We start from the raw sequence: 12,362 nt of genomic DNA, 5'->3' as shown, positions 1-12,362 counted from the left end.
GGAACCGTGAACACGTCCTGCAGCTGACCAGGTGACCAGGTGCTCACAGTCAGGTATCAGGTTATCACAGCATTTGAAACAAACCACGCTAACCCTGCGGCCTCTGAAGGCGAGTCAGCTGACCGGCTGATGATGTCTTCATTGGAACAGCCGCTGCAGACTGAAAGCACACAACTCTGTGGGTTTAATGTCTCCTTTATTTCTCTCAGATGGAGACTTGATAAAGTGAAGTATGTGCGGCTTTAACACTCCAGAGCCCCCGCCGCCGCCCCACGTGTGACTTTTGTTCATTTGAATTCTCCATCTCGCCGCTCGCCGCAACACAGATCTGTTTACCAAAGCATTTTCTTTCCAGCCATGGTCAGATATTATCAGCATCATTCCCACATGGCTTTGCAAACACAGATCCATCACATGCTGAAAAACAGATTGGTTTTGCAGCGCAGGGCCAAACTTTTCCATTAAAATTCCCCCTTTAACACTTGAGCCCCGCCCCCCCCGCTGCGCGCACAACAATCTGAGATCTATTACTGCGTGTAAACATCGATACATCCCAAACTCCCCGAAGGATACCGTGCAGCCGCGACCCCGCGAGCCGTTCACATCACACCACTGCAACAAAGAGATCCACCTTAACCTGCCGTTGCTATGGTTACAGTCGAGCACAGCGCGGCAGAGTCCTGCTGCCCCTGTGAGCTCACGCACGGATTTTAGGGATGTACAGTACAGACATCACACTCACACACTCACACACACTCACACACAGACATCACACTCACAGACATCACACTCACACACTCACACACACACACACACACACACACACAGACATCACACACACACACACACAGACATCACACTCACACACTCACACACAGACATCACACTCACAGACATCACACACACACACTCACACACACACACACACACACACAGACATCACACACACACACACAGACATCACACTCACACACTCACACACACACATCACACTCACACACACACACACAGACATCACACACTCACACACACACACACACACACAGACATCACACACACACACACACACACACACACACACACACAGACATCACACTCACACACACACACACACACACACACACACACACACACACACAGACATCACACTCACACACACTCACACACAGACATCACACTCACACACACACAGACATCACACTCACACACACACAGACATCACACTCACACACTCACACACACACACACACACACACAGACATCACACACACACACACACAGACATCACACTCACACACTCACACACACATCACACACACACACACACACACACAGACATCACACACTCACACACACACACACACACACACATCAGACATCACACACACACACACACACACACACACACACAGACATCACACTCACACACACACACACACACACACACACACACAGACATCACACTCACACACACACACACACAGACATCACACACACACACACACACACACACACACACAGACATCACACTCACACACACACACACACACACAGACATCACACTCACACACACACACACACAGACATCACACTCACACACACACACACACAGACATCACACTCACACACACACACACACAGACATCACACTCACACACACACACACACGCACACACACACATTCAGCTGTGGGCTGTCACACAAAGCCACAGCAGCATGTTTCACATGGCGCTGCTGAGCATGAGCAGCAGTGTGATACAAAGTATCGATACAAAGTGTGCATCACATGTTCTTTGATGTATGATATGATTTCAAAATAAGAGAAACAAAAGTGAAAGTGTGTCCAGAGACAGAGAGCACGGCGGACAGCATCACTGTGACAAACACGAGGCCACAGACCGACTGATGTGTGGGGGCGACCGCCGTGCCTCCACACAGACTGCACTGCTGCAGACTACACCGACACTGAGATGATCTGACAGGAGTAATGCATTTCATCTATTTCATTTCAGAAATCAATCAATCAATAAATCAGGCACAGCAGGAGCCTCTGAGGTTTGAGGTTCGTGTAGGACCCGCCCCCACCATCATCATGACATCATGCAGATCCAAGAGAAGAAAAAACGGTGATAAACTGAATGTGTAGAGCAGTTGTGTTCTCAGTGAGTGAACAGTGTGTTCTGATGCTAACACTAACACGTGTCAGACACCATCGTTTGTTCAAACTGACTTCACTTTATTATTCCAGGAGCAAACGAAACCATGTTGATATTCGCTGATGCTGACGTTTCACCTGGGTGCGATTCTGGGCCGCTGAGGCTCAGGCGGGCAGGAGTCCTCCTCTCACATTCGTGCACACGCGAGTATTTCAACGCTCGCTTCTTTGCCTCTTCCTTTCAGTTTTCCTCTGGGTGTCTTCAGCTTTCCAACATTTTCCTACCACATCACTTTCCTCCAGTCCATCTCCCACTCCCTGGGTCATTTTTAGGGCTTCCAGTGGATCGTACGATTGTTCTGTACAGAAACACGGCTGCACTTTCAGTCAGAAGCACATGTTACCCAGTGCAGATATAAAGAGCTGCTTCCTCCTGCTGGCCTGTGTGCTGAGCTGCTCTGCTTCCATGAATCAGGAGCGTAAAGCTTAAAACAGCACGCTGAGTTTTAGCACGCTTCCCAGGAATGGTGCTGTGCACGACACTGAGGATGAGGGGTCTGTGGGTAAGACACACCCACAGGGAGGGGAGGGGGGAGTCACCGTGGTTTTCATCCAGTTCAGACCTTTTTCTCACTTTTTGCTTAGCTTCATTTTTCCCTTTCATATAAAAGTTTTAGTTTGACTCAGTGACCTGTGAGTGTTTCCATGCAGACCTGCAGTGACCTGTCGTCAGCACGATCGGTGACCTAAAACTAGCTGCTGGGTTCAGTCCTCAGCTCGTTGGTCGGCAGCTCCAAACATCACATCCAGAAGACTCTGGATTCTGAGGAGAAGGTGGGTGAGAGATCCTTCTGAGGTTTCCTTACCTGGATTCGTGAGCAGGTCACGAGATGGCATTCTTCCCTGTGGGTTTCTACAGTTTCTTGCTTCGTATTTCTGTTTTTGATTTTTTATCAGCTGCCATTTTTCTGTCCTCTGGACTTCTGCTTCAGCGTCCAGCATTTGGGCACTTGGCACTTTCAGAAGTACACCGATCAGGCCTAACGCTCTGACCGCTGACAGAGGATTACACTGATTATCTCTTCACTATGGCACTGGGTAGTAGGTGGGCTATATCGGGGAGCAGGGGAACATTTAGTCCTCAGAGTTGATGTTAGAGCGAGTTTGATAAAAACCAAACTGTGACGACTGGATCAGAGCGTGTCCAAGCCTGCAGCTCTGTGGGATGTTCCCGGTCTGCAGGGGTCAGCATCTAGCAAAGGTGGTCCAAGGAAGGAACGGCGGTGAACCAGCAGCAGGGTGCTGGGCGGAGGAGGCGAAGGCTGGGCTGCAGGGTCTGAGCCCACAGACGAGCTGCTGTGGTTCAGACTGCTCAGAAAGTTCCTCCTGCTTCTGATGGATGGTTGTATCGATTCAGTTTCCTAAACCTGTTTTACACAACAGCTCGGTTAATGAACCTCCTCAACAAAGTGGTCTTCAGGCTGTTGGCCAGCCGTGGTTTTCAAACAATTCCACTTTTCCTTTGGGATTTTTCCACCTCTCCCGATTCATTTTGTTTTTACTTTCACTTCTCACAGGTGTCAGTGTGGGTCAGATCCACTCGTACAGTCCAAGCATGCACAGTCTAATGTGTGATGTCATGGAGGCTACGTCCACCTCTGAAATGCAGAAACTGTAACTGGTGGGTGTTTGTATTCATGTATTTTAATGAGCTGCTTTCATTGGATCCCAGCTCACACTGCCTCTGTGTGTTTATGAAAACATAAAAGTTAATAAAGCAATAAGACAGCAGCTGCTTCAGAGGCTAGCCTCGGACCGGTGGGGTAAATCCCACCTTTCATTTCCGTGTCGGTGCTTATTAAAGCTGAGAGATGGGCTGCTTGGTAGAGGACGCGGCCTCGTTTTCACACCTTCATTGTGTCAGGTCCTTCAGACCTCCTGTTTTCTGCTCCTCCGTCCAGTGTTTGCTGCTGGGCAGGTCTGTCTGACTGGAGGAGGTCTCAGTAAATACAGCTCTCTATAGGTGCCTCTGTGCTCATCACATTCCTGCAGAGGCTACAAATACATGTGAGGATGAACATGCATGTTGGCACGATGCCCCGGGGAGATAAAAATACATGCATGTGTTAAATTCAATTCAATTCAATTCAATTTTATTTATAAAGCGCCAAATCACAACAAAAGTCGCCTCAAGGCGCTTCATAGGTACAGAGAAAAACCCAACAATCATATGACCCCCTGTGAGCAAGCACTTTGGCGACAGCGGGAAGGAAAAACTCCCTTTAACAGGAAGAAACTTCCGGCAGAACCAGGCTCAGGGAGGGGCGGGGCCATCTGCTGTGATTGGTTGGGGTGAGAGAAGAAAGACAGGATAAAGACATGCTGTGGAAGAGAGACAGAGATTAATAACAGATATGATTCGATGCAGAGAGGTCTATTAACACATAGTGAGTGAGAAAGGTGACTGGAAAGGAAAAACTCAATGCATCATGGGAATCCCCGCAGCCTCACGTCTATTACAGCATAACTAAGGGAGGATTCAGGGTCACCTGGTCCAGCCCTAACTATATGCTTTAGCAAAAAGGAAAGTTTTAAGCCTAATCTTGAAAGTAGAGATAGTGTCTGTCTCCTGAATCCAAACTGGAAGCTGGTTCCACAGAAGAGGGGCCTGAAAACTGAAGGCTCTGCCTCCCATTCTACTTTTAAATACTCTAGGAACAACAAGTAGGCCTGCAGTGTGAGAGCGAAGTGCTCTAATGGGGTGATATGGTACTACAAGGTCATTAAGATCAGATGGGGCCTGATTATTTAAGACCTTGTATGTGAGGAGCAGGATTTTGAATTCTGGATTTAACAGGAAGCCAATGAAGGGAAGCCAAAACAGGAGAAATCTGCTCTCTTTTCTAGTCCCTGTCAGGACTCTTGCTGCAGCATTTTGGATCAGCTGAAGGCTTTTCAGTGAGTTTTTAGGACATCCTGATAATAAAGAATTACAGTAGTCCAGCCTGGAAGTAATAAATGCATGAACTAGTTTTTCAGCGTCACTCTGAGACAGGATGTTTCTAATTTTAGAGATGTTGCACAAATGGAAGAAAGCAGTCTTACATATTTGTTTAATATGTGCATTGAAGGACATGTCCTGGTCAAAAAATGACTCAAGGTTCCTCACAGTGTTACTGGAGGCCAAGGTAATGCCATCCAGAGTAAGAATCTGGTTAGATACCATATTTCTAAGATTTTCAGGGCCGAGTACAATAACCTCAGTTTGATCTGAATTAAGAAGCAGAAAGTTAGCGGCCATCCAGGTCTTTATGTCTTTAAGACATTCCTGCAGTTTAACTAATTGGTGTGTGTTACCTGGCTTCATGGACAGATAGAGCTGCGTGTCATCTGCATAGCAGTGAAAATTTATGCTATGTCTTCTAATGATGCTGCCTAGGGGAAGCATGTACAATGTAAATAGAATTGGTCCTAGCACTGAACCCTGTGGAACACCATAATTGACCTTAGTGTGTGAAGGACTCTCCATTTACATGAACAAATTGGAGTCTATTAGATAGATATGATACAAACCACTGCAGTGCAGTACCTGTAATACCTACAGCATGTTCTAATCGCTCTAATAGGATATTATGGTCGACAGTATCGAACGCAGCACTGAGGTCTAGCAGGACAAGCACAGAGATGAGTCCACTGTCAGAGGCCATAAGAAGATCATTTGTAACCTTCACTAAAGCTGTTTCTGTGCTGTGATGAGCTCTGAAACCTGACTGAAACTCTTCAAATAAGCCATTCCTCTGCAGATGATCTGTTAGCTGTTTGACAACTACTCTTTCAAGGATGTTTGATATGAAAGGAAGGTTGGAGATTGGCCTATAATTAGCTAAGACTGCTGGGTCTAGAGATGATTTTTAAGTAAAGGTTTAACTACAGCCAGCTTGAAGGCCTGTGGTACATAGCCGATTATTAGAGATAGGTTGATCATATTTAAGATTGAAGCATTAATTAATGGCAGGACTTCTTTGAGCAGTTTTGTAGGAATGCGGTCTAAAAGACACGTTGATGGTTTGGAGGAAGTAATTATTGAAGTTAACTCAGAAAGATCAATTGGAGAAAAAGAGTCTAACTTAACATCAATGGTACTGAGAGTAGACAGTGTGTGTTTTTAATATGGAGGTGAGAAATGCACAGAAGTCACACAGGAAAACTGTGAGTTCACTGCAGATGGTGAGACAGTGAGACCGCACGGAGGACCAGAGGCTGATCCAAGTATGGATACGATCATATCAATACTTTGTTTCTATTCTCTGAGTTCAATATATATATATTAACAAACAAACATCCCTCAAACATGTCTGGACCTTTCTGTTTTATTTACAGCCTGCAGCACATTAGAGACAGGCACGTTTACATCCAGCTCTCCAAAATAAAAGCTGAAAGGTGTGTTTTATTGTGGAAAGTAAAAACCACAGTGATTGAATGGTCAGTAAAATGTGATCAAAAGTTGCAGACAGATGATGGTTCATGTCATCAGGACACACTGGTCTCCCCACATCAGCTGCTGGTACTGATACGGACCTTTTCTTTACTTATTGGATTGATACCAACATTTGCAGTACTGCACAGCACTAAGTAAACTTTTCTATATTTCATAAAGTACCGGACTCTGGTATGTGGACTTCCTTTGCTGTGCTTTCTTCTGTTCCCCGTCCACGGCTCGGGGTCTCTGCTGCTGTGTGGACACACACAATCATCTCATGCACACACAGAGCTCTCTTTATGTTTCTTAAAGACATCATCTCCTTTCACTTCTGGTGATTCTCCGTTAGATTAACTTAACTTGGTACAAACCAAATAATGCAGTAAGTGCAGGTCATACATGTTTCTGTTAGAAAACCTCAGCACGGTTCAGATAAATGAGCTCTGCTCCCTGCTGCGCCGAACAGCCAGCAGTGCTCCATAACACAGTCTGACTGCCTCAGACTCCCTCATCACTGACCCGTTCAGTCCCACAGGAATTACTCATCTGTTATCCAGCTACTACCTCACGTTACAGCAGCCAAGTATCAAAGTGTGTGTTTCTATGTGCTGCTTGGCCACCAGGTTAGTATAAATGATCATTATCCCAACACAAACGTCACATAAGGACTAAACCAATTTTAGGAAAAGTAATGAAATGCAAGACGATGGGGTTTTAATTGAAGAGTCAAATGATTTTTAAGGTGGCGAGCACCACAGGCCTTTCTGTAACCACAGCAGTCGCCCCCAGGTGGTCATTAAAAAGAATGCAGGGATTAAATGCTTTAGCATTACCTTCAGCTTTTAATACCATCTATACTAACTGTAACTGTATATGTATAGTTAGTATAGTCTACTATCTGTATGGCAGTGTTGCCAACTTAGCGACTTTGACGCTATATTTAGCGAGTTTTCAGACCCCCTTAGCGACTTTTTTTCTAAAAAGCGACTAGCAACAAATCTGGCGACTTTTTCTGGTGTTATTGGAGACTTATTTATGACGACTTTTTGACGTGAAAGCGCGTATCGCTGTTACTCTCAACAAGCAGCGGTGCTGCCGTGGGCACCTCGCTCGTGCCAAAGCGCTCACAGGCGGAGGATAGTCCTCCACCAGCTGCTATCAGGGCAGGAGATGTTCACACCTATGCGTCCAAACTGCAAATGAATCGCGCACGAGCGAAGCTGCTGCTCCCGCACTGACTGTAATGCAGTCAGTTCTTCTTTTACTGTTATGCTGTTTTGTGGATCACAAGGTTTAAAACTACTTATAAACACACACACACACACACACACACACACAAAGTAACTCCACGAGTGCCTATCTGGGTCACTTTTGCCGGTCCATTCCCGGATAAAGGAGCAGGGTTGGAATTATGACATTAAAAAACAATAATTGCTAAAAGAAATTTAATTTGTAGTTCTAAATAAACTCTAAATGCATTTAGGATGTTTTTTACTTACATTATGTCTCGTTCCACGATGTTATTTCTCTCTCCAACAATGTAGGTTACAATTACATTAGCATGATCAATTATGCAAATTAGGCAATGACGTCATTTAGCGACTTCTAGCAACTTTTAGGACAGCCAATAGCGATTTTCCTTACTGAGGAGTTGGCAACACTGCTGTATAGTTTTCATATTTTTAACCATATGTATAACCTGTTCATAGCCTGTACACTCACTACAGCTACAGCCCGTACATACTTATAGTATATTCATAACATACCTTCATACCGTGTACATTGTAACATACCTATAATAGATCCATATTCTGTAATATATCTATATTGTGGCTAAAGCACCTTCTGGATGGATGCAAACTGCATTTCGTTGCCTTGTACTTGTGACGTGTGCAATGACAATAAAGTTGAATTCAATACTAACCGTAATACATCTATGCTTACTATGATACAGCTAAGCTAACTGTAATAAAGCAATACTAACTATGCTAACTGTAATGTAGCAATGCTAACAATGCTAACTGTAATGTAGCAATGCTAACTATGCTAACTGTAGTACAGCTATGCTGCCACTGTCATAAGTGAGTGAAAATATTAATAATTGCTGGTGACGTCTCTCCCCAAGCTAGCAAACATGATCCATGTCAGTAACTTGATATTGAACAGCTCTTGATTTTAGTTGCTGGTGAATCATTGAATGGCACAAAGCAAAGATCTCTGACTAACATGTACCAACATGTTCACAGAAATAATAAAAACAATATCTTTGTTATTGTGGTGAAAGTCAAATTAAAAAATAATGTTTATAAAGTTATATACAAAACTAATCTATGTAAGAAAAAAGCAACAGAAAAAAATGATCTGTCCATTTTCCAAACGTACAGAGCAGGTTCAGAGCAGCGTGCTCGCACAGCTCTGGGGAAAAATGTTTTTCAGTCTGTCTGTTTGAATTAATGCCCCGTCCTCACTAACATGTTTTCATAGAGAAACAGGAGAAGAAGAAAGCGTGTGTGCAGCAGCAGAGGAAGAAGCTGCAGACAAATCGTGATGAAGCAGGAGCAGAGAGTGATGAGGAGTCAGCTCATGCAGCAAACACTCAATTAGCAGCACAAAGGACAGCAGGGCCATGGTGTACAGTAGAAACACACACTGACTCAGCCGTCACTCCCACCCCACACATTTCAGGCACTATATTTAACACACACACACACACACACACACACACACACACACACACACACACACCTGCTCACACTGACTCATCCTGGGCCCTGTCCCTCACAGTCCTCCTCAAGTGCAGAAATAAAAAATTCAATTAAAATGCCAGGAGTGTCGAATGCCGAGGAATCACACACATTCATTACTGCTGCAATCTGTCAGGCAAGGACACAGCAGAGGGGGGTGGGGGGGCTCCTTCCCTCCCCTCACCTCCCTCTCAGGCTTTCACCACCAGCCTGATAAAAGCTGAGAGCGAGGGAGAGAAAGAGAGGGGAAGAATGAGGAGGCCAAAGTCACACCAGTGATAATGGAGCCTTTGATTGTGATGATAATTCAGTCATAATTATAGGGGACACTGTGCTGTGTGTGTGTGTGTGTGTGTGTGTGTGTGTGTGTGTGTGTGTGTGTGTGGTGAATATAAAGGAATGAAAAATTAAAGCTGGTGACCGAGAAAGAGCCAAACAGAGATTTAGTGGCGATAAAGAAAAAGCAACAAGTGCTCTTTGTTAGAGGGAACCTGGCTGCTCTGATTGGTCGTAGAGAGAGAAACATAACGAGCCACAAACAGCGATGAAGAGCTCGTCCTCTAACAGCACATGTAGATGAGACCTTTTCAAATGTCCTTCAGTGTCTCGCTGCAGGTTTGTCGTTGATTTCTTCCAGTGTTGGAACGTTTGATCCCAGAACACTGATGTTTGGTGTTTGGTGGCTTCATTAGACGTGAGTGAGTGTGCATACAAACCAGAAGCTGGACTCGCTTCTTTATGGTGTCATGTGACTCTGTTGATTGTAGGCTGTCCAGCTCACATTATGAGCGATGTTGTTGTGATGCTTTATGAATGAAAGCCCTGCACGTTCAGTTCCACGTGTTCACATTAAGCCGGTCACAGTAACACATGTGAGCGCTGTTAGTACAGCTGTTAGCCCAGTAACAGCTGCACTGGTCACAAAGCAAAGCCTGCTTTTATCCACCGTCTGAATAACTCACCTGCATCCTGTGTCATATGTGGCACCATCAACATGTCAGACTGCCAATCACGGCCTCTCTGCCTGTGATGTCATAACCCTGCAGAGGCGTGTGAGTCGCTCCGTCGTTGGTTTTCTTGAAAATGCTTGAAAACTTTCGTCTGCTGGAAAGTCAAACATGGCTGAGATTACCTGACCTGCTGTTAAAACTTTACTAAAGTGGCCATGCAGTAAGTGCAGAACATGAAAATGGAAAAGCTGCCTGTGGAAGTGTCAGGAGTGTGTGCAGAGCGTGGGGGTCTGATTACGTCACTGGGTCACATTTCAGTTCAGCTGGAGCAAAAACGGCGAGTTTGTCCTCTGCAGCAGAGACTGTTGCTCTCTGACACCCGTCCAGGTCCCGTTACCTACCCCCTGCTGACACATGGACACACGTGGGCTCCTCCAACATGAAGTCAGCTCCGCTGGCCCTCCCGCCGCCCCCGACGTCGTGACTTGGTGACATTTTCTCCGTTCAGATGTTTGTGCTGAGTCACAGCGCTGCTGATGCTCTGCGTCCGACCCCACGGGACTCACAAAGACGTGGACGCGCTCGGACTCACTTCATAAATGACTAATGATATGCGCAGCTTACGGAGCGCTTCCCAGCACCATGGCAACCCTGCCCGAGTACGGCACTGTGAGCACGTCACAGAGCTCCGAGTTTGGAGGTCAGAGCTGAGACGAGCAGAGACTCTGAATGTCATGAAATATATTAAAGGCTGCGTCAGCTTCAGCTCGTTCAGCCTTACAAACACCTGTATTTCTGCTGGATGTGTGAGATCTTCTCTTGAACCGTGACAGTTCAAGAGAAGCAGTGATGGTGGGTCGCTCTGTTATTCCTCTACCACCTGGAATTACTTTAATAACGACAGAGAAACAGGAAGTGGGAACAGCGAGGCAGAGAGCGGCTGTGCTGTTGGAAGCTGCCCTAATTCTGCCCTGATGCTAACACGCATCAATCCTGCTGCTTCAGGAAGATCGCAGAGCTGCTCTGTTGCCGTCTCTTCAGGAAAGTGGATGACATGTTTGCTGGGTTTTCATTTGCCTACCTCCTACAGGACTGAAATATTTCCCTTCAGGTTGAATGTCATTCAGAATGATTTATCGTGCGTCTCCCTGCCCTTTAAGAGTAATAAATCGCCGCTAAACGCAGTCCAGATCAGAGGAAACTGCTCTGGCTGCTTTCATGAACTTCCTCGTGCACTCGAGTGGAGCTGACGACATTTCCAGCTGCCAGAAATTCACTTCATTAATTTGTCAGGGAGAAAAAGGAGGAAGATTAAAAGGCTCGCGAGGAAGCAGGCATCTGGACTCCATCTGAAAGCAGAGCTGTCGTCCGTGCCGATGAAGCGTTTGGAAACTGACTCGTCCAGCTTCTCAGATCAGCCAACGTGATCTCAGCATCAAGCAGCCTCCAGATGGACGCGGCGTTTGAATTTCATACAGCTGCCCTGAAAATGCGTCCTGTGGTGAAGCCGAGGCCCCGGCCGCAGCCTCACATAGCGTCCGTGCAGAGCGAGTAAAAGGTGGAGGAGATGCTTCCTGTGATTCTAACACGAATCTCTCAGACGATGAGACAAAAATGAAAAGCATTTCTGGGAAAAGCATCGGAGTTCCTGAGGAAGTCTGTGGAACGCAACAGGAAATAGGGAACGCAGAACCTGCACCCTTTGAAATGATCCTTTCAAAATAAATCATTTGTTTCCTGGCTTGATTAGAAGATCATAAGTGATCATAATCAAACATTTATACTGTCCCTGTGCTTTAATGGCACGCACTGCTTTAGCCTATTAAATCCATATTATTTTAAAAACTTCAGTTTTTTAATTTTCTGATGACTGTATAAAAGTTTGCATGAGCATCGTTTTTATTTCCATGATCGATATCGCTTATTGATTCTCATTGGCTCCACCATCTGACAGCAGCGTATCAAAGACACGACTTCAGTCACATGCTCTGGGTCACGTTTGTGCATGCTGGGGTTTCCTCTCCTTCTTGGGT

This window comes from Oreochromis aureus, linkage group 5 (assembly GCF_013358895.1).
Source record: "Oreochromis aureus strain Israel breed Guangdong linkage group 5, ZZ_aureus, whole genome shotgun sequence".
Classification (NCBI taxonomy): domain Eukaryota; kingdom Metazoa; phylum Chordata; class Actinopteri; order Cichliformes; family Cichlidae; genus Oreochromis; species Oreochromis aureus.
Note: the sequence above shows the minus strand (reverse complement) of the source record.